Source organism: Pinus tabuliformis, chromosome 8 (assembly GCF_031772625.1).
Source record: "Pinus tabuliformis cultivar Carrire ecotype Pingquan chromosome 8, CPIR1, whole genome shotgun sequence".
Taxonomy (NCBI): domain Eukaryota; kingdom Viridiplantae; phylum Streptophyta; class Pinopsida; order Pinales; family Pinaceae; genus Pinus; species Pinus tabuliformis.
In genome coordinates this window covers 1,465,746,034-1,465,767,512 of record NC_142294.1, presented here as the reverse complement: position 1 = coordinate 1,465,767,512, position 21,479 = coordinate 1,465,746,034, and positions in this window count along the sequence as shown.

Here is a 21,479-nt window from a genome sequence, read left to right as displayed (position 1 = left end):
ATTTAAACATAAAATTAAGGTTTAAAATAAATTGTTATAATAAAAAATATAAACTTATATATTTTTATTAAAAATTATTTATTTAAAAATTAAAATTATATAAAAAAATCATCCGAAAGCATAAAATTTATATATGCCCTCAGTATTTAACTCAGAAGAAAAGGCAATTTCACACTGAAATTTTTTTATTTTCAGTGTGTCAAAATATATTACAACACAACAGAAGTTGAAGCTTCTTCTTTGAAATTCACTTTTCTTTCAGTTCTTGTCCTAGCTCTTTTAGCTTGTAAATTGGACTCTACACTCACAGTGTCTCTTTGCATTTCTTCTAATGTTGAAGAGTTTCTTTCCCTAATTTGGTAAGACATATCTGTGTCAAAACCATCTAGGGATTTTATCAAGGCTAAATCCTGGGGTGGTTTGAGGTTTACAAGTATTGCATTATAGTATTGTTGAATTTAGCACAATAATCATGTACACTTTCATATACCTCCATTTTAATATTTTCATATTTTGATAGAATTTGTAAAGGTTTCTTCTTGACTTCCCATCTATTGAGAAAAGTTTTGTGAAATGCAGGGAGATCAGTTATACTATTTGCAAGTAAATATTTGAACCACCTTTTGACTTCTCCTCCTAAACTTCGAGTGAACATTCTTAGCTTAATACTTTCATCATCTACCTCTTGTAGGTCAAAGCAGTCATTCATTTTGTCCACATGTTGTTAAGCTATTAAAGGACTTGTCCCATCAAACAATACAGTTTTGGATTGATAATCTTGTGGCATATTGGCCTATGGTGCAGGTAGCACCAAAGGATCACATCTGGTAGCCATGATTGGTGGTGATGGTGGAGGGCTACTTGAAGGAAGTTGAACATTGATGAAGTAGGTTGAATAGTAGATGGAGTTGGACTAGTGCTAGGCGAGAATGAGAGTATGCGAATCTGAGCAACCTTATGTTGAAGGATGAAATAAGGGGTGGGAATTATGGAGGCAGCAGTACTTGCTGACTATATATATGTAGGTGGAGATGTGAAGGAGGAAGCTGTGAGGTTTAAAGAACTTAACTCTACTGACTATCGAAGGTAAGCATCATCAATTTCTAAGGTGAGGTTTGTCACTAGATCTTGTAGTGTATCAAAATGTTGTAAGAGTTGATGATCTAATTCAGTCTGGGAAAGAGATACTCTTATAGGACTTCCTTACCAAGCTGATGGATCAAGGATAGTTTGATCTTTCCAATACTCTAATTTAGTCATGAGTAAACCTTGTTCAAAGTGAGAATCAAACTTGATATCTTGTGATGTAACAAAATTTTGAGGGAGGGAATTTGGTCTATGAAGAACCCTGTTGCTAGTCTGACTCTTAGTTCTTGGGGTTTTCCAAAAAATCTTCTCAAGGTTATCCATTATAGCAGGAGGATTTAGATATAGGTGAGATCTGGTAGATATTCTTTGGGAGCTAGAATTTAGATTTGAATCACAAGGAAACTGATGACACAAAAAAACATGGAAAACCATCCTTGGGAGTTATTCTATCATACAAAGTTATTTAACTGGGTACTCTGAATTCGAATGAAAGGATATTTTTTCAATGTCTCGAGTGGAGTTGCCACTATGTTATCATTTTGTGTTTTTGAAGATTGGAAAGACAAAAGTCACAAAAGATACATCAAACCACTTATGAATCTAGGACCTAGCCTTCCTGGATTCAGAGAGGGTTCTCTCTATGTAATTATTATTTAAATTTGTTTTTAGTGCTATAATGTTTTAGGCTAGATATTAAGAATAAAATATTTTTTCCTTGTTTTTTCATTCGGTTGGGGAAAAGGTCATTTTCTCAATATTTTCCATTGCTCTATGGAGTCACAGGTTGGTTGGTAGTATCAATCTTACAGAGGGTTTGCAGGGCAAGCTAATTTTCCTCAGTAGATCTTTTAAAGCATAATGATAAATGGAATGACAGATAATGATATCAGTTAGGATTACAAAGCATTTAAGTACTTTGTAATCATACTTCATAAGAAACCATAGAGATTGTAAATACAGATAGTATTAAGGTGCTCCAACAACATATCTTAAACTATAAATTTTGTTTTACAATGAGAAGTGAAAATTCATGGATAAGTAAACATAAATACATTAAACATAGAAAGAAAAAAGTTACCAGGTCAAAACAGATCAAGTATTCTGTAAAATGTCCTGTTATTGATGCCCCAACACGAAATTACAATGTTCCAGATAGAAAAATAGTTCATCTGACTAGGTTCCAACCCCTAATACTCCCAATACACAGAGTATTTAAAACAAAACTACAACGTTTTCCCTTGTACACTTGGCAATCTATTATTTATTACAATGAAGGAAAAATTGACTAATGTAGCTAAAGAGTAGCCACATTGAGAAGACTGGAACATGTGTCCCTCCTTTTTTGGAATGTCATTTTCTAAAGTGTCAGTTAGAATGGAGTGATTTTGCTGACATGGCTGGTGCTGACTCAAACCTTTATGACTACTCTAGTCATTCTTGTCTCGTTCTTCCTGGTAGTCACATAAGTCACTCCATGCTTCCCCTTCAGCAATCTTGATTTTGATTAACCTTCAGTACACCTCATAAGCATCATTGTATTTGGAAAATGATGGCTTGACCAAAAATAAATGCTTCAGCTCATGTTGGATGTAAATCTGGTTTATTATTGCTTCTATTAAATCTTTCCCTATTATGATGCCTTTAATGTTTGACAGATTTCTAGTATCTGTGGCTATGCCTTGAAGCTTCTGGACATAATCCCCTATGTCCATGAGTTTTTCATGTATAAAAAATAGAGAGGGAACACCCTCTTTATGCAGAGGCTGTGTTTTGTTAAAAAACCTATTTACTATCAATTCTAAAACTTGGTACTCTTCCTTCAGCTGCACATTTAAACTCTTCTTTGTCAGGACCTTCTTGACTTGTAGTATGGTCTCTGTCTTATCTTCCACTCCCAAGTCTTCCAACTCATATTTGTTTCTTGCATTTAGGAACTTGATAATTATGTTTGCTATCTCTGGTATATCTCCCAACTCTGTGTTGGTGGCTGAAATGACTTTTTTGGCTTTTTCTAGCAACTCCTACTAAAATAAAATTTGGATGCTAGGCCAAATTTCATTCATCCGATCCATGATATTGTGCCAAATTATTTCCTTAACCCTCCCTAGAGTATTCCCAATTGTTATCGGGAAATCTAGTGTCCACTCGGTGCTGCTAGTCCCACTAAGACTAGTAGCTATCTTAGAAACAAACAAACTAAAACTACTTTCGTTTTCCTTTATGAGAAGTAGATAAGAGTGGAATGAAGGACACCAACCTCAGTCTTGTGCTTGGTTCCTTGTTCGGTTCCTCTCCCTTCTGACAGATCCTTGCCGCTTTTCCTTCGTCTACACAGCTTCAAAGAGCACCTGTGGAATCTAAGCAGCATAATACTATCGAAGAACAGAGATCTACAATCATAAACAATATAGGACCAGATATATATTGACCACACAAATGCATATATCATCAAGCATACAAGAATGTGGAGGAAAACTTGAATAGCTTTATTAATATCAAGAGTAGAAAACAGAATTACAACTAATTATTATGACCTAGCGTCATCCTCCAACATGAAAGCCCTTCTTTCACCTCATGAAAAGCTTAGATCACCCAACACTATGATATTCCAACAAGAAAACAATAGCACTTCCTTACAAGATACAAAATTCTATCTCCTGGATCTCTGGGATGAGGGATCCATATATAAATGATTGCAGGGGGGTGAGTCAGCTTCTGGGATTCTGATTAGTGTCCTCTCTCTGATAGTTCTTGATTCCACTTGGAGATTGATGATCTCTTACTCATCCCTGGGCGAATTCAGAGAGGCAAGTGTCACAGGAGAAGTTTCTGGAAGATTCCATGATCATCCACCTCGCAAACTGACTCTGCCATTTGTCCACTCTCGCCCATCGCACCCCATAGAAGGGATTTTCAGTATGCATCGCACTTTGACCATGGAGCAGATGAGATGGTCCAGTTTTGACCAGTTTTGAGCAGTTTTTCATGGAGAACTTCCGGGAGATGATGTAATCAGCTGACCTTGTTCTTTTAGGGTATGGAAAAACACTTTTAGGGACTTAGGAGCCCTTGGTTTATGGACATGTTTGATTGGGGTTGCAGTGCCCAAAAATGTCTATAACACCAATGGGGGATTCTTTTTCTGACTTCTGAAGCCTCTGAATCAATGCCTTTTTTCTCTGAATCTATACCAAGTGGTTATCTTCATCCCTTTTAATATGATCTTGTAACACACTAACTTGTAATTCCATTATTTTAATTTCTTCATTTTCCATATTCATTCCCTCCATAGATTTTGCCAATTTTTTTTTACTGCTTCCTGCTCCTCTTGTTGTACTTATTGGAGTAGTTATGGGGAGGGATTTTAGAGGAAGGGTCTCCATTGTGGTGATTTGTGCTCCTTTTTCTTTTTCCTGCACCATGTTTTCCATATCTGTCTCCATCTGTTTGATTTGGATGGATCTTTCTACTATAAGTTTGATCATGTCAACTTTTATGGTCTCTGTTTCCTCTATTTCCTTGGTGCTTCTTCATAGCTGCGATGTCTATCTATTTCTTCTTTATCACTTCTTCAGCTGCCTTGGTATCTAAGGAGTCATACCCAATTTTTATTATTAAGTCATCCAAAGACTTAATATTGGTGTCCTTTGATAATGATGCAATTTTCTCCATCTTCAACTAAGACAGAGCATTTGAAATAACCACCTACATTTTGAACAAGTTCATGGAAGTGTTGGTCAAAGTAGATGAAATCATTTCACTTGTTTGCTTGTGCATCTCTAGATGATCAATTGGATGCACATTTTTAGCATAAAACTCAAATGAAGTCTTCTTGTAGTCTGTTGGAGTTTTAGGCTCTGATGTTTGTGCCTCCAAAAATTACATATGCATCTTTCCCGTCTCTGAGTCAAAGGCAGAGAGAAGTTTGCCTTATGCAGTTTCACTCTGCTTCCAAAACTGAGCATAAGTGCTCTTTTTGAGCATTTCATTCCTAATTTTGATTTCCCTAAAGGTATCAAATAAAGTTTCTTATTTATCCTTAGTCGCCTTTATAGATGAGGACACTTGGAGAGTTTATTGTCTTTCTAAAGTTGGAGTAGAAGGAAATTATTGTCCTCCAACTGGTGAAGAATCTGGAATATCAATTATTTTGGTCACTGTCTGTGGTGGTGATCCTTTATCTATATCCATGTGTTGCTTTCTGGCTTTCTTTCTGTACTTCAATTTGAACTCTTTTATTGGACATATCAGTTCCTCATGATTGCTCTTCTATGGATATTTTACATGTTATTCCTTGTTGTGGCTCTTTTCTCTTTTAGAACCTTTCTTCAGTAGTTTGTTTCTCCTGTGGCCTTGGGGTTTGTGCAGTTGATGAGGAGATTGCCTGCTCCTAAACCTCCTGTAATGTATTTGGCACCCACTTTGTTTGATTCATATATTTTTCAATATCAGGTCATTGAGTGTGGATGTAAGCCGTGGATTTATTTTCCACCCTCTCCTTAGAAATAATATCCCAAGGGTCATAAGACCAAGTGAAGCTACAGGTGAAATTCATCTCTCTTAATCTTATATCTTCCTCCTCTCGTGAAACTCAGCTATTGCAAATGAAGGGACCAATTTGGGACTTGATCCTGAATTGGGATTTCTTCTTGGCTGCTACAAAATGCATCTCATTTGCACTGATCATCTATCTAATATACTATAATGTAAAGATCCTCATGGGGAGGAATATTGGAGACTTTTAGGGGGGGAATTCACATCCATACGCTCTTATTTTAGTGTATTTTTGGTACAAGTACCAATCAACTATTATGGCTTGATTAGGCAACTGCATAATTATTTTTATGTCTTCACTTATCCTTGGTTCTGCAGTTCCATTGAGGAGGCTCATTGTTGTGTGTACAAACATTTCCACAAATGTCTTGTAACTGAAATCCTTTGGATCTTTCATAACTAAGGTTGTCCAAAATATCACTGATTAAGACTCACCTTCATCATTCATTTTTCTCTATGAAAACTAAAACCTGTCTACCTGAAAATACACAAACATGTAAACCAACACTGTGAAATAATGAAAAACTTATTCTGTGAAAAAGTTGACAAGCTGCTAATGAATTGCATCTGCTAGAAACTGGCTGAAGTTGAAAATGATTGAGGGCTTGGATTTAGTGGAAAGAATAGATAAGAAAGATATAATACCTTCATTAAGCCATTGATAAAAAAATAGCCAAGTTGGTAGGAGAGAACTATGGCAATATGTTTGGTTCGGTCAGGGAGAATAGAGGTGGAATAAGGAGGATTTTTTCTTGGAAGAGGTTTGTTCTCGTCCATGAAAAGCTCTAATGTTTTAGCTCTTTTGGAGAAATCAAGCTTTTGGTACATTTCAATCAAAAATTTATGTGAAAAAGGAACAACTCTTTCAATAACTGGGGCCTACATCATCTACATGATTGATTGGGCATCAATTGTGAAAAAAATGTGTCCTCTTGAGGCCATCACTACTCTTTGCTGTGGGTTGTAACATGAATGGCATTTCCTGATCCGTTCTATACAACTCTGTGTTTTAGGGAAGATATAGAACGGCAGGCTGGTGTCCCATAGACCTACGACATCCATTTCCTCCATGAATTTGTCCTCCCACCAGCAATATACATTAAATAGATCAAATTCCGATAGGGTTTCATGGATCTTGAAATCCATATCAGCCAATTGTAAATGATTTAAATCCAGTGGTTGGTGCAACATTTGGTTGAATATTTCTGGTTCTTCTTGCTTAGGTTTCGTTATTGTCTAATCTGTAATAGAGAAGGATGAAATAAGTGGGATTTATACTGAGGGAGAAAGAAATGGATTTGGATAGAAATGGGATTCAAGAGTAGGAATTGATGATCACTATAGGAATTGATGATCACTGCTTGAAAATTAGTAATCATAGACTGTGTTGATTTTCTTTTGGTTTGTTTTGCAGTCTCTACAATAGATGAATGGAGTGGGAGGAAACGCCTGCAAATGGAGTGGGAGGAAACACCTGCAAATGGAGTGGGGGGAAATGCCTACAAGTGAACAATAACATTTAAAGTTTGAACTTGGCATGACTTTGGTGGTTTTATGATTTGAAATTAGGCTATTGGATTGGCTTAATTTGGCACGGGTTTGTTGGCTAACAGCCTAACCTCATTTATGTCTCAACAGTAGGAATGGGGATGATTAGACGGGTTGGCGTGGTGAGGTGGTGAGTGTTCAATGGTCGCTTTGGTGAGTGGTTTAGCCAATATGGGATACAACGTTTCGGGGACCTGAGGAGCGGTAGGCGGTATGAGAGGGGGGGTGAGAACTCACGAGAACATGACATGTAAGGGAGCGAAATCTACTGACTTCGGACCCACCCTGCGTGCCCCCCCCATGGCATTAACTTTTGTGCGGTGAGGGGGGACCAAAAAAAGACGTGGGCCATTTGATCGGGAAATGTAAGCGGAGATGAGGGGAAATATGGTGGGTATGTTAATGATGACATGATGGGTGGGGGTCAGGTTATGAATGGGGGCAGACTATAGGAATGTGAAAAGGGAAATAAATAAGGTTTAAAGGGGGGATAATTATTAATGTGTCGTAAGCCCCTTTTCCTTACAAATCCTTCTATCTGACCTTAGAAAGATCGAATTTTCTTCGAACCTTAGGAAATGTCTTCCAATTTTTAAGAAGGTCCTTTGATACCCCTTCTTTATTCTCTGATTCTACCTACCCTTATTCTCTATCCTAGCATTTTTTGTTCTTTAATTTTTTTTTTCTTTTTCATCTCTTTTCTTTTAAGATCTAACCTACTATATCACTTATTTCTCCTCTTTGGTCCAGATTAAATAGTTGGACCAAATTCCATGTCTACCTAGCTACTAATTTGCCAAGATTTAACTATTTGGCAACTCTTTATTTACTAGCTTATCAACATTAATTGAAATTTGTTCAATCATGCTTAAACTGTATGATTTGAACAATATTTGGGGCTTTCTTTTTCTTCTCCTTTTTTTTATATACCCTATTTTCATTTATTTTTTCTCTTTTTCTTTTTTATGAAATGAATTGAAAATTGAAATCTATGAATAATTTGAAACCTGAAAATTGTGAAATGCTTAATCACCTTGAGATCCTATAAATTATAGGACCCTAACAGTGGCTCCAGCTGGGGATGGCACTTCTCAACTTGAAGTTTCAAGAACACATGACTAGTAGCCTTGAGTCTTTCAAATCTGTCTTGTCTTCAATTTGATTTCTGTTATCAAATAAACTAATAAAAAAATTCTTAAACTTGTGATATGTACAATGGAGTGAGGATATTCATGTGCTTATGAGAAATAAAGTTTCAGCATCCTGCCATTGACAGGTCCTCTTGATAATTCTGTTCCATCCAATTCTTTGAGAAAAAATGCATTATTTCCTCTGAAAGCTGAAATGATATATGGACCCTTCCAAAGGTTCTCAAATTTACCATGTTTTCCTTTGTCTTCTCTTCTTGAGTCCCACTTTAACACTTTTTCCCCCATGTTGAAATCATCATCCTTGGTTCTTTGTTAGAAATTGTCTTTATATTTTCTTGGACAATGTAAGTTATGTTGTAAACTTTTTATTTTCTTGTCTTTATATTTTCTTGGACAATGTAAGTTATGGATCACAGAAGCCTAAACTCTATTAATGTAAGTTATGTTGTAAACTTTTTCATCGGATTTTTTGTAATTGAATGGCTTGATATGTTGGGTGTGGAGCCTGATTATCTTTAATAATCAAAGGTATTGCCACATTGGACCCCATTTCGTAATGGGGCGGCAATGCCACCCGTAAAATATTCATTACACGGAGGGTCCAGGGGGGGCAGCTGCGATCTTTTGGGAGACCTCCCCCCCCCTAGCGGGGGGATCGAGGGTAGCGCCCCCAAAGCTAAGAATAAATGTAAAATTGCCTTGTAAAATGTTGTAATTTCGTAGTCAATTTGGGTCATTCATTAGGCAGAGATCTAACGGTAGAAGTTATGTTTAATTTAGGGTTTTTTGCCCTAGAAGGTAACCCCTTGCTATATATGAGGGAATTGTATTGCATCTATGTAGATCTATATTTTGAGTGAGGAAGAGATAGGAGATTGAGAGAGAAGAGGTAATTACAGTGGATATGTTGTAGGTTGTATCTCTTCAATTTGCTGGATAATATAAAAGGAAGGACTGGTTGTTTCTCCATAGATGTAGCCCAAACTAGGTGAACCACGTATATTTGTGTCTCTCTTGTTTTATAAGTTTTCTGTGTTTATATTACTGCAATATTATATGTGTTCCATTTCTCTATAATATATAATTTTCTAACAACTGGTATCTAAGCCGAAGGTCTATTTGGCTGATAAAATTGCAGGAGAGAAGGATTCCTAGTTCAAGTGGGAGCAATGGCAGAAGATGGTAGGTTTAGGGTCAAAAAAATCAACGGCAAAAACTACTAGCTGTGGAAGATGCAGATGGAAGATTATCTGTATTAGAGAGATTTGTACCAACCATTGAGCGGATAAAGAAGCCGACAAGTATGACAGACACAGAATGGGATATTCTTGACAGAAAGGCACTTGGAACAATACGTCTATGTCTAGCGGTGTCAGTAGCATTTAATATTTGAAAGGAAACAACAAAAAAGGGTTTAATGTCGACATTGGCAAAACTATATGAAAAACCCTCAACCTCAAATAAGGTATTTCTTATGAAGTATTTATTTAATATGAAGATGTCAGAAGGTGGATCTGTTGTTGATCGTTTAAATGAATTTAATATAGTTACTAGTCAGTTATGTTTTGTAGGGGTAAATTTTCATGATGAAGTTAGGGCTCTGTTATTTCTGTGCTCATTGCCATAAAGTTGGAATGGCTTAGTTATGGCCATTAGTAACTCTGTCTCTGGATCTAGTAGTTTAAAGTTTGATGATGTTGTCAATGCAATCCTTAGCGAGGAAATGCGGCGGAAAAGCTCTGATGAGACATCAGGTAATGCTTTGACTGTAGAGACTAGGGGACTAGGGGAAGAAAAATGGAAAGAGGAAAGAGCCCAAGATATTGCAGTAAGTCAAGAAAAAGCAGATATAAGTACAAATTGGGGATAGTGTGCTAGAAATGCGGGAATAAAGGACACCTGAAGAAAGACTGCAAGTCTCGAAAGGGAAAAAAGGAGGAAGAAACTAATCATGAAGTGGATGTAATAGGTGATGTGTTGAAATATGCTTTGATTCTTTCGTTAGAAAATATTATTGATGCCTGGGTGGTAGATTCAAGGGCCTCATTCCATGCCACACCTGATAGGAAACATTTTTATGATTATGTTCAAGGAGATTTCCGACAGGTTTGATTGGGTGATGATAAACCTTACAAAATCATTGGAATGGGTACAGTTTTCATAAAACAACAAAGTAGAAATCAATGGCTATTGAAGGAGGTAAGGCATGTTGTAGATCTGAAGACAAATCTAATTTCAACAGAGAAGTTGGGAGGTGAAGGTTGTGTAACTACAAACATGGAAGGTCACTAAAGGATCCCTAGTAATAGCGAAAGGAGGAAAGGTTGGTACATTGTATTTATGCAATGGTATTTCTAATTATATTAATGCTTTAACCTCTACAGGAGAAGATACAACATTGTGGCATCATAGGCTTGGGCACATGAGTGAGAAGGGGATGCAAATTCTTCAGTCAAGAAATTTGTTGCCAAGTTTGAAGCATGTTGATTTCAAATTTTGTGAGAATTGTGTTTATGGAAAATAGAAGAGAGTTAGATTTTTTAGAGTTGGTAAAGAAAATAAGAGCGAAAAATTAGAGCTTATGCATACAGATTTATGGGGACCTGCTCAGGTATCATCTCTTGTTGGCTCTCATTATTATGTTACTTTTATCGATGATGCAACCAAAAAAACCTGGATTTATTGTATTCAAAATAAGTCTAATGTATTTTATACTTTTGAATTCATGACCGGAGAATCCACAGTTTTAACATTTTTGTACCAACGTTTCAAATCCCAAATGGGATCCATCATCAGGATATGAGAATGATGATGACAGAAGAGCAACAAAGAAATTATTAAATCTGTTGCTCTTCTGGCTATCCTCAATCTCTATTTTTTGAGTAAAAGGATATCACTCCAAGTGTCCCCTCCGTACTGGGACAAGATTATGGATTTCAGAATAAATCTAATGTATTCAAAATAAATCTAATGTATTTTATACTTTCAAGAAATGGAAAGCTTTGGTTGAAAATGAGATAGGAAAAAGGTTGAAGTGTCTCAGATCAGACAATGGAGGTGAATATTGCAGCAAAGAGTTTGATAGGTATTTTTCAGAGAATGGAATTTGTAGAGAGAAGACAGTTCCAGGAACACCATAAGAAAATGGTGTGTCAGAAAAGATGAATAGGAAAATCATGGAGCGTGCAAGGTGCATGAGATTGCATGCAGGGTTTCCTTTACAATTTTGGGCAGGTTGTAAATACTGTTGTTTATCTAATAAATAGAGGGCCTTCAAATTCCTTAGATGGTGGTATTCTAGAGGAGGCATGGACATGTAAAAAGGTAAACTACTATTTTTTAAATAATTTTGGTAGTGAAGCCTTTGTCCACATTAATAACAAAAATAGAACAAAGCTTGAGGCAAAATCAAAGAAATGTACCTTTATTGGATATGGTGTTAATGATTTTGGTTATCACTTTTATGATTATGAAAAGCACAAAATAATTAGGAGCAGAGATGTCATATTCAATGAAAAGGTTTTGTATAAGGATTGGTTGCAGGAAAAGAAACAAGAAAAAGAAAAAAGATAATTCGCAGTGCTTGACAAGATCACAGAAAAAGTGCTGGTGCCTAAAAACATAATGATCAACAACTAGAACAACAACCACAATAGCAACAAGCACCTCAAACACCTTAAAGTGCTGTTAGAAGATCTACTAGGATAGGTAGACCCCCTAAATGATACTCTACTTCATTATATTATGTATTGTTGACTAATTCTCGTGAACCAAAATGTTATGAAGAAGTAGTGCAGGTAGAAACCAGGAAGAAGTGGGAGCAAGCCATGAAAGAAGAAATGGATTCCTTAGCACATAACGAGACTTGGGACATATTCAGGTTTCCTACAGGTAAAACAACATTGCGGAATAAATGGGTTTACAAGTTGAAGGAATAAGATGGAGGTAGAAAAAGGTATAAAGCTAAACTTGTAGTGAAAGGGTTTGCAAAGAAAAAGGGTGTAGACTTTGATGAGCTATTTTCTCCTGTTGTTAAAATGAATTCATTCAGAACTATTTTAAGTCTAGTAGCAGTTGGAGATTTTCATCTTGAGTAGTTAGATGTAAAGACAACCTTTCTCCATGGGGATTTGGAGGAAGAGATATATATGCAGCATCCACAAGGATATGAGGTGAAAGGGAAGGAGAAACAAGTGTGCAAGTTGAAGAAGAGCTTGTATGGCTTAAAACAGGCTCCAAGACAGTGGTATCTAAAATTTGATAGGTTTATGTCTAAACAAGGTTATACTAGATGTCACTCTGACCATTGTGTTTATCTCAAAAGGAAAAATGATGGCAACTATATTATATTGTTATTGTATGTAGACGACATTCTTGTTACAGGTTCTAACATGCAGGAAATAAATGTTCTCAAAATAAAATTGGCAAACTCATTTGAAATTAAGGATTTGGGTGCTGCAAAACAAATCCTTGGTATGAGAATAACTAGAGGCAGGAATAATCGCAAATTAACATTGTCTCAAAGTGAGTACATAGAAAAGGTTTTGAAAATGTTTAATATGCATAATGCAAAACCAGTTAGTATACCTTTGGCTAGCCATTTAAAATTAAGTAAAGAGGAGTGTCCCAAGATTCGGGAAGAAATGGCTCATATGTCTAAAGTTCCATATGCATAAGTAGTTGGAAGCTTAATGTATGCAATGGTTTGCTCAAGGCCTGATATTGCACATGCAGTGGGAGTTGTAACAAGGTACATGAAAAATCCAGGAAAAGAACATTGGATGGTGGTGAAGTGTATTCTCAAGTATTTGAGAGGTACCACAAATCAAACATTATGATTTGGTGGTTCAAACATTTCTCTACAGGGATATGTTGATGCAGATATGGTGGGTGATAGAGATAACAGGAGAAGCACAACAGGTTATGTGTTCACTGTAGGTGGAATAGCTATCAGTTGGGACTCAAAACTACAAAGTGTTGTTGCACTCTCAACAAAAAAAGTAGAATATGTCATTGTTATAGAGGCTAGTAAAGAAATGATTTGGCTACAAAGGTGTCTAGATGAATTGGGTATGAATCAGGAGTTGGGCAAGTTATACAGTGATAGCCAGAGTGCCATACATCTTGCAAAGAACTTTTCATTTCATTCCAAGACTAAACATATATAGCTCAAGTACCATTTCATACGGTTAGTGTTGGAGGATGGATAGTTGAAGCTGGAAAAGATACACACTAGCGAGAATCATGCAAATATGTTAACAAAAGTTGTAACCAAGAAAAAACTGAGAATCTATTCAGTTTCAATTGGTCTTCAAGTATGATGAAGAATATGAGAAACAACCATGTCCAAAGTGGATTCATTTTCCAGTAAATAAAGCAATGATGGAGTTGCTATAATCAGTCTCCAAGTGGGAGATTTTTGGGTGTAGAGCCTAATTATCTTCTGTATTCAAAGGTATCACTGCATTGGAACCCAATTTGTAATGGGGTGGTAATGATGCCCGTAAAGTATTCGTTGCAAGGGGGGTCCCGGGGGGGCAGCTACGACCTTTTGGGAGCCCCCCCCCAGGGGGGGGATTGGGGGCACTGCCCCTGAAGCTAAGAATAGATGTAAAATTTCCTTGTAAAATATTGTAATTTCATAGTCAATCTGGGTCGTTCATTAGGAAGAGATCTGATGGTAGAAGTTATGTTTACTTTAGGGTTTTTTTCCCTAGAAGAAAACCCCTCACTATATATGAGGGAATTTTATTGCATCTATGTAGATTTATATTATGAGTGAGGAAGAGAGAGGAGATTGAGAGTGAAGAGGGAATTACAACGAATATGTTGTAGGTTGTATGTCTTTAGTTTGATGGATAATATAAAAGGAAGGACTGGTTGTTTCCCGTGGACGTAGCCCAAACTGGGTGGACCACGTATATCTGTGTCTCTCTTGTTTTATGTGTTGTTATCACTTGAAACTATAGTGCATGTATATAAGGTTGTCCATAAGTTTTATATAAAGTCTTGAAGTCTTGTGAATAGGTTTATTAGTATGTGTCAATTTGAAATTTGAAATTCAAGAGCTATTGATGTGAATTCGTGTAAAGGAAAAATCATTAGACACCCTCCATCATTGTTAGTTAAAGCATGTCATGTCATTGGTACTTGCGCAGTTTCGCAGCGCAGGGTTGATTGGTCAGTTTAGCTGCGAAATGATGATTTCGTGTTTTCGCAGCGCTCTGTTTGTCAGCGATTTCGTAGCGCATCCTGTTAAATTTGAACTGCCCGCGCTACGAAATCGGGGTTTCAGGGTTTTTTGCAGCGCTGTTTCTCTGAATGTCAAATCCGAGAGTAGTGAGTCATAAGTCCGTTCATGATTGTCATTTCACACCCTCTCCATGTCATGATAAGCCATTATTTCGCCATAAGGTCCGAAGTCATGTATTTGTGTGTTAGTTTAGGGGATGTTATAAGAGATGGTCATTTCATAATGGGTTCTTCATATTATGTGAACGTGTTTGCTATATGAAAAGCCCAAGTTCTTATTTAAACGGACTACTGCAAGCGAGCCTGCTCTCCAAAGCCGAAGTTTGTTTTCATGCTACAAGCCACCATTAGTTTCTTGTGCAAAAATATTCAAAGCAGCATGGAAAGAAAGGAACACCGATCTGGTAAATGTGTGAGGACAGAGCCGGAGGGGTTAGATGTTAATCTCAGGAATGAAGAGGTAGCAAAGGCCTTTCGAAGTGCTGGCTGCTGGCGGTTTTGCGAAAAATTGAAGGGAGGACATGCAGAAGTGACCAAGGCTTTCGCATTAAACTTCACTGGACTGAATTCGAAGGTGGCAATGTTGGAGTTTCCGGTGTCTCCTGAAGTTATTTCCACTGTCACAGAAATTCCGAGGAGTGGCCAAGAATGGTTCAAAAACTTCAAATTCGACATGGGTCCCTGCAAAGAGTTTTTGAAGGCATCTTATGTAGATGAAGATCTCACCAAAGCAGTCCCAAGGAGTTATCTAAAAGAGAATTATGCTACGCTATTGACATGTATCCAGAAGTACCTGACATGTGAGGGTAGGTACAATAAAGTTTACTCCTACCACTTCAAACTTCTGTTACACTTCACAGGTAAGGTTTCGATAGACATACCTTTCTATTTGTTCAGGAGTATTAGCAAAATGTGTGATAAGATTCAGTTAAAGAAAGATGCTTGTGAAACATCCCTTTTTCATCATGGTCTAGTAAAATTGCTGGTGTTGGATAGTTTACAAAAAATTGGTAAAGATTGGGATTCATTTGTGTTTATGGCCGGTTTCCCAAGCAAAACAGGCCTCACTCCATTACCTGTGAGAGAAAGAGAAGAAAGGAATGAGGAACCCACTTTGGCTGAACTTAGAAGAGAAGTGACAGACCATAAGAAGCCTAAAACTAAAGCAAAGAAATCAGAGAGGTCTGTGGCAGCTAAAGAGACACCTGAAACATCAATGAAGAAAACTCCTAAGCCAGCAGCTAAAGAAACACCTGAAGCATCAGTAGATAAAACTCCTAAGTCATCTAGAGTATCTGAAAAGGAAACCCCTAAATCATCACCTAAGGGAACACCTCAGTCATCAAAGCAGAAGACTCACAAAAAGAAAGATGAAACTAAATCCAGTGAAGTGGAAAGGGTTTCAAGGGTGAGAACTAGAGGCCAACTAAGCAAAAAGAAAGGAAAGTCAGTCCCTGTGGAAGAAAGTCCTATTTCAAAGGGTAGTTTAAATGACTTACTTGAAGCCATTGAACTAGAGCAAGATCATCCAATTCAAATTGAACCACTAGAACTTGAGCAAGATCAATTGCTGCCACCAATGCATATTGATCTAACTCAGTCCTCACCTGAAAGTTCTAAAAAATCAAGGGCTTCTAAAAGGTTAAAGTTTGAAGAGCCAAGTGAAGAATATGCCTTTAAACCACGCAGACCAGTGACAAGAAGGCAAATTAAAGAAGTGGAGAAAGCTCAGAAAGAGAAAGCACCTTTGGAAATGCCTAGGACAGAGGCACTTGAAGTTTTCTCTGAAATAGTTCAGGCAGCCAAAAGCAAGAGCAAGGATAATAAGGTTATTATCAGTCAAAGTGGAAATGTTATTGCTATTAAGAAGCAAGCTGGAGCAACAAGGGAAAGAATACCTCAGATTGAAAATGTTTTTAAGGAAAAGGCAGTGAGATATACAAGTTATAAAAAGGCTGTAATGAAAGGCAGAGCAAGTTTGATTAGCCAAGCTGACTCGGTATCTGATGCATATGTGTGGACAGTGCCAGCTCTGAAGCAGGCAAAAATCATGAAACAAATGAATACAAGTTTAAGAGCAGAAAATAAGATGTTAAAGGAAGAAGTCAGCAGCTTGAAAGGGAAGCTAGGCAAACTAGCTAAATGATCCAAGGAGAAATTTGCTTTCCAAATTTTGGTATATTTTGGCTGTCATCATTTAAAACTTTTTGATACTTTTGGATGTCCTTACACCTGTGTATAATGGCTGAAGAAATCACAGAGTTAAGTTATTGTTGCTTTAAGGTTCATATGCTTAGTTTTGATGACCTACAGCAGTTTCGTAGCACGCTACGAAACTGCTGTAGATGACTGTTTATGTTGAAAACTTGAGTTTGAATGCTGAGGTCAGCAAATATTTAAAGGGATGACTTAAGACCAGCATGGAGACTATGGAAAGTCAGTCAGATGTTTAAAAAAGGTTCCAGGTGTAAGTATTCGAAGAAAAGGTGAAATTTTGTCTTTTGTTGAAAGTTTTCACTTTATGTCCGAATTTTTAGGGTTCTGGTAGGGCTGCTGAGGTGTTGAGTGGTACACCTGTTCAGTTATGGGATGGCCAGATCATAAGTTTTCTTCAATCATACGGGACTATCAGAGGATTAAATGGCTTGAAACATGATCTTAAATGCATGAACACTAATGGGAGGCAGAAACCGTGAACATAGGGTACATATTCTTATTGGTTGATGAATCACCTACACATCAGGCATCCGAAGCTGCTCATCCAGTGAATGTGTTTTAAGTTTGGTTTGGCTATTATTGAAGTGCTACAGGTGTCAAGTTTCAAGGATGCAGCAAGGTACACGAGGAGATAGACTTGAAGTGACAATGTAATGGAGTCCTCTGTTTTCGTAGCACGATATCTCTTGTAATTAATTAGTTTGTTTATGATAGAGATAAGGTAATTAATGTTAGAATTCCGAGCTCCCTTCATGCTTGTTGAGGAGTCTCAGGTAGTAATGTTTTGATTGGCTATATATAGAAATGACTCATATGTAAAAAGGGTTGGACATTTTATAGAAAAACAGAGTTGTTTTGGGCCATTGTAAGACTTTTTTGACAGTAATAGTAAAACAGTGTTGTTCTCTACTCAAGATTCTCGATGGATTGTTATGTTCAAATATAATGATGGTGTTTTATACTTTATGTTCTTTTATAGCCTTGTTGTAACACAATCACTCAGAATTCATAATCTTATGCTCTGACTTCCTGTGTGTTTGGCAAGCTATGTTTTGATGGAGTATGTTTGACATGTAATGCAAAGAGCCTTGACTTCCATGAGATGACTATGTTTTCCTTGTTTACTTAATATATTAGACTCCATTGCCCAATGAGAACCAGTTTGATATGTTTCCAACCAGCTTTGCTTTCATGAATGAATAAAGAGTTAGCCATCTATTGTAGTGAAGGATTTTATCAAGACTTTGTGAGAGAGCCCTCTCTGATCAAAGAGGCTAATCTTTGGTCTAAAGTTAGGTTGAAATAGTTACATGAAATCTTGCTTGGTTGCAGCCCTCAGTAGTGATTTTGTGATAACATTTTGGTGCGTCTGCCGGGAGCTTAAGATTGAATTTCTGAAGGTAGCAGGAGTTCAAATGATTTTCAAGGCTGCAAAACTACCTTGGCGACTCCACACATCAAAGAATAAATTAGAAGGTGACTCCACTGCTAGAAGATCAGTAGCTTGATGAAGTTTCAAGATGGATTCCACTGCAAGAAAGAATGCCAGGTATGCTCCTATGAATCGGTCTCATATCCCTGGTTTCCCAAATCCTATGCCAAAGGTTGATTGGTTAGATGATCTTCCAATATTCAAAGATGAAAAGAAGGATGATGCTGCTCTCCATTTGGTTAAGTTTCACATACATGTACGCAGTCTTAAGATTCATTTCCCTGAAGATTGTCTCATGAGGATGTTTATGGCTACTTTAGAAGGAGAAGCATGGTCTTGGTATAAAAGTTTGGAAAATGGTTCATTATCTTCTCTTGCTGATTTCCATGATGTGTTCTGTGAAATGTATAAAGAATGTTATCCTTCTTTGTTGCTACTCAAAGATTGCTGTAGGCATTCTTTGAATCTTATTCAGTACTTGGAGAATTGTTATGGTGATGATGAATTTACAGATGAAGAAATTTTAGAGGCTCTTCATAACAATGTTTTTCAGCACCAAGGAGAAGGTATAACACTCCATGAAGCACAACATGAAGAGCAGCAAGAGTTTACCTGTGAAAACCATGTTTTATCCTTAGATATTGATGTAGAGATGCAGCAGATTTGTCAGGCTTCAGATCATGATGAAGACGAAATTGATTGCACCCAGCAAGAAGAAATATTGGAGGAAATTTTCTATGACACTCAGACAGAGGAAAAGCTTGCTCAATTTTGTAATTCCTTGCAGCATCTTACTTCAAATAATAATCATAATAGTGAGGAAAATTCCATTATTTGTTGGAATGATTCAGAAAGGCAGCTGGATAACTTGTCAAATAGAAAAGTGGATAGCACATCAGAGGGGTCTTGTGTGGTTGAGAATCAGTGGCCTAAAAATGAAGAGTGTTATCATGATCATTATTTTCAGCAGCTTTCTATGACAGAACACAAGGAGAGAGTGCCACTTCCTTTCTCTTTCACGTTTAAGGAGCTATACATGGTTGTTGAAGATCAGTTTGCACAGCTGGAAAGTTTCAAGGAAGGACAAGCTGATCATGTGTTTTGGGATCCTATAGCTGATTACATGGAAGAGTTTTACTCTCCAGTGTTTCAGTTTTCCTATGAAGATCAGAGACTATTTCAGGGGCAGCGGTCTTTACACTATCACATTGGCTCTGAAATCCGATACAGTCAGAGACAATTTCAGTGGCAGCGGTCCTCACACTATCACATTGGCTCTGAACTCCGGGACAGTCAAAGAAATCAAATATCAGATGAGGCTAATGATTGGCTGCATTGGAAGTTTCATATTGATTGAGCTGAAGAAGTTGAAATGGTTAGGGTAGGTAGGTAGGTAAATGCAAATAAGCTCAAGGTTAACTGAGCATTTCTTTTCAGTAGATGTAGCTTTCTTTCTCCTACAGTCATGATGGTCAAACAAGTTTCTGTTTGTCAAATAAATTCTATAAGGCACTGGAGCTGCAGGTTCTTAGCGCACCACAAGGGCACACTATCCCAAGTGGAGCCACTGTTATCACTTGAAACTATAGTGCATGTATATAAGGTTGTCCATAAGTTTTATATAAAGTCTTGAAGTCTTGTGAATAGGTTTATTAGTATGTGTCAATTTGAAATTTGAAATTCAAGAGCTATTGATGTGAATTCGTGTAAAGGAAAAATCATTAGACACCCTCCATCATTGTTAGTTAAAGCATGTCATGTCATTGGTACTTGCGCAGTTTCGCAGCGCAGGGTTGATTGGTCAGTTTAGCTGCGAAATGATGATTTCGTGTTTTCGCAGCGCTCTGTTTGTCAGCGATTTCGTAGCGCATCCTGTTAAATTTGAACTGCCCGCGCTACGAAATCGGGGTTTCAGGGTTTTTTGCAGCGCTGTTTCTCTGAATGTCAAATCCGAGAGTAGTGAGTCATAAGTCCGTTCATGATTGTCATTTCACACCCTCTCCATGTCATGATAAGCCATTATTTCGCCATAAGGTCCGAAGTCATGTATTTGTGTGTTAGTTTAGGGGATGTTATAAGAGATGGTCATTTCATAATGGGTTCTTCATATTATGTGAACGTGTTTGCTATATGAAAAGCCCAATTTCTTATTTAAACGGACTACTGCAAGCGAGCCTGCTCTCCAAAGCCGAAGTTTGTTTTCATGCTACAAGCCACCATTAGTTTCTTGTGCAAAAATATTCAAAGCAGCATGGAAAAAAAGGAACACCGATCTGGTAAATGTGTGAGGACAGAGCCGGAGGGGTTAGATGTTAATCTCAGGAATGAAGAGGTAGCAAAGGCCTTTCGAAGTGCTGGCTGCTGGCGGTTTTGCGAAAAATTGAAGGGAGGACATGCAGAAGTGACCAAGGCTTTCGCATTAAACTTCACTGGACTGAATTCGAAGGTGGCAATGTTGGAGTTTCCGGTGTCTCCTGAAGTTATTTCCACTGTCACAGAAATTCCGAGGAGTGGCCAAGAATGGTTCAAAAACTTCAAATTCGACATGGGTCCCTGCAAAGAGTTTTTGAAGGCACCTTATGTAGATGAAGATCTCACCAAAGCAGTCCCAAGGAGTTATCTAAAAGAGAATTATGCTACGCTATTGACATGTATCCAGAAGTACCTGACATGTGAGGGTAGGTACAATAAAGTTTACTCCTACCACTTCAAACTTCTGTTACACTTCACAGGTAAGGTTTCGATAGACATACCTCTCTATTTGTTCAGGAGTATTAGCAAAATGTGTGATAAGATTCAGTTAAAGAAAGATGCTTGTGAAACATCCCTTTTTCATCATGGTCTAGTAAAATTGCTGGTGTTGGATAGTTTACAAAAAATTGGTAAAGATTGGGATTCATTTGTGTTTATGGCCGGTTTCCCAAGCAAAACAGGCCTCACTCCATTACCTGTGAGAGAAAGAGAAGAAAGGAATGAGGAACCCACTTTGGCTGAACTTAGAAGAGAAGTGACAGACCATAAGAAGCCTAAAACTAAAGCAAAGAAATCAGAGAGGTCTGTGGCAGCTAAAGAGACACCTGAAACATCAATGAAGAAAACTCCTAAGCCAGCAGCTAAAGAAACACCTGAAGCATCAGTAGATAAAACTCCTAAGTCATCTAGAGTATCTGAAAAGGAAACCCCTAAATCATCACCTAAGGGAACACCTCAGTCATCAAAGCAGAAGACTCACAAAA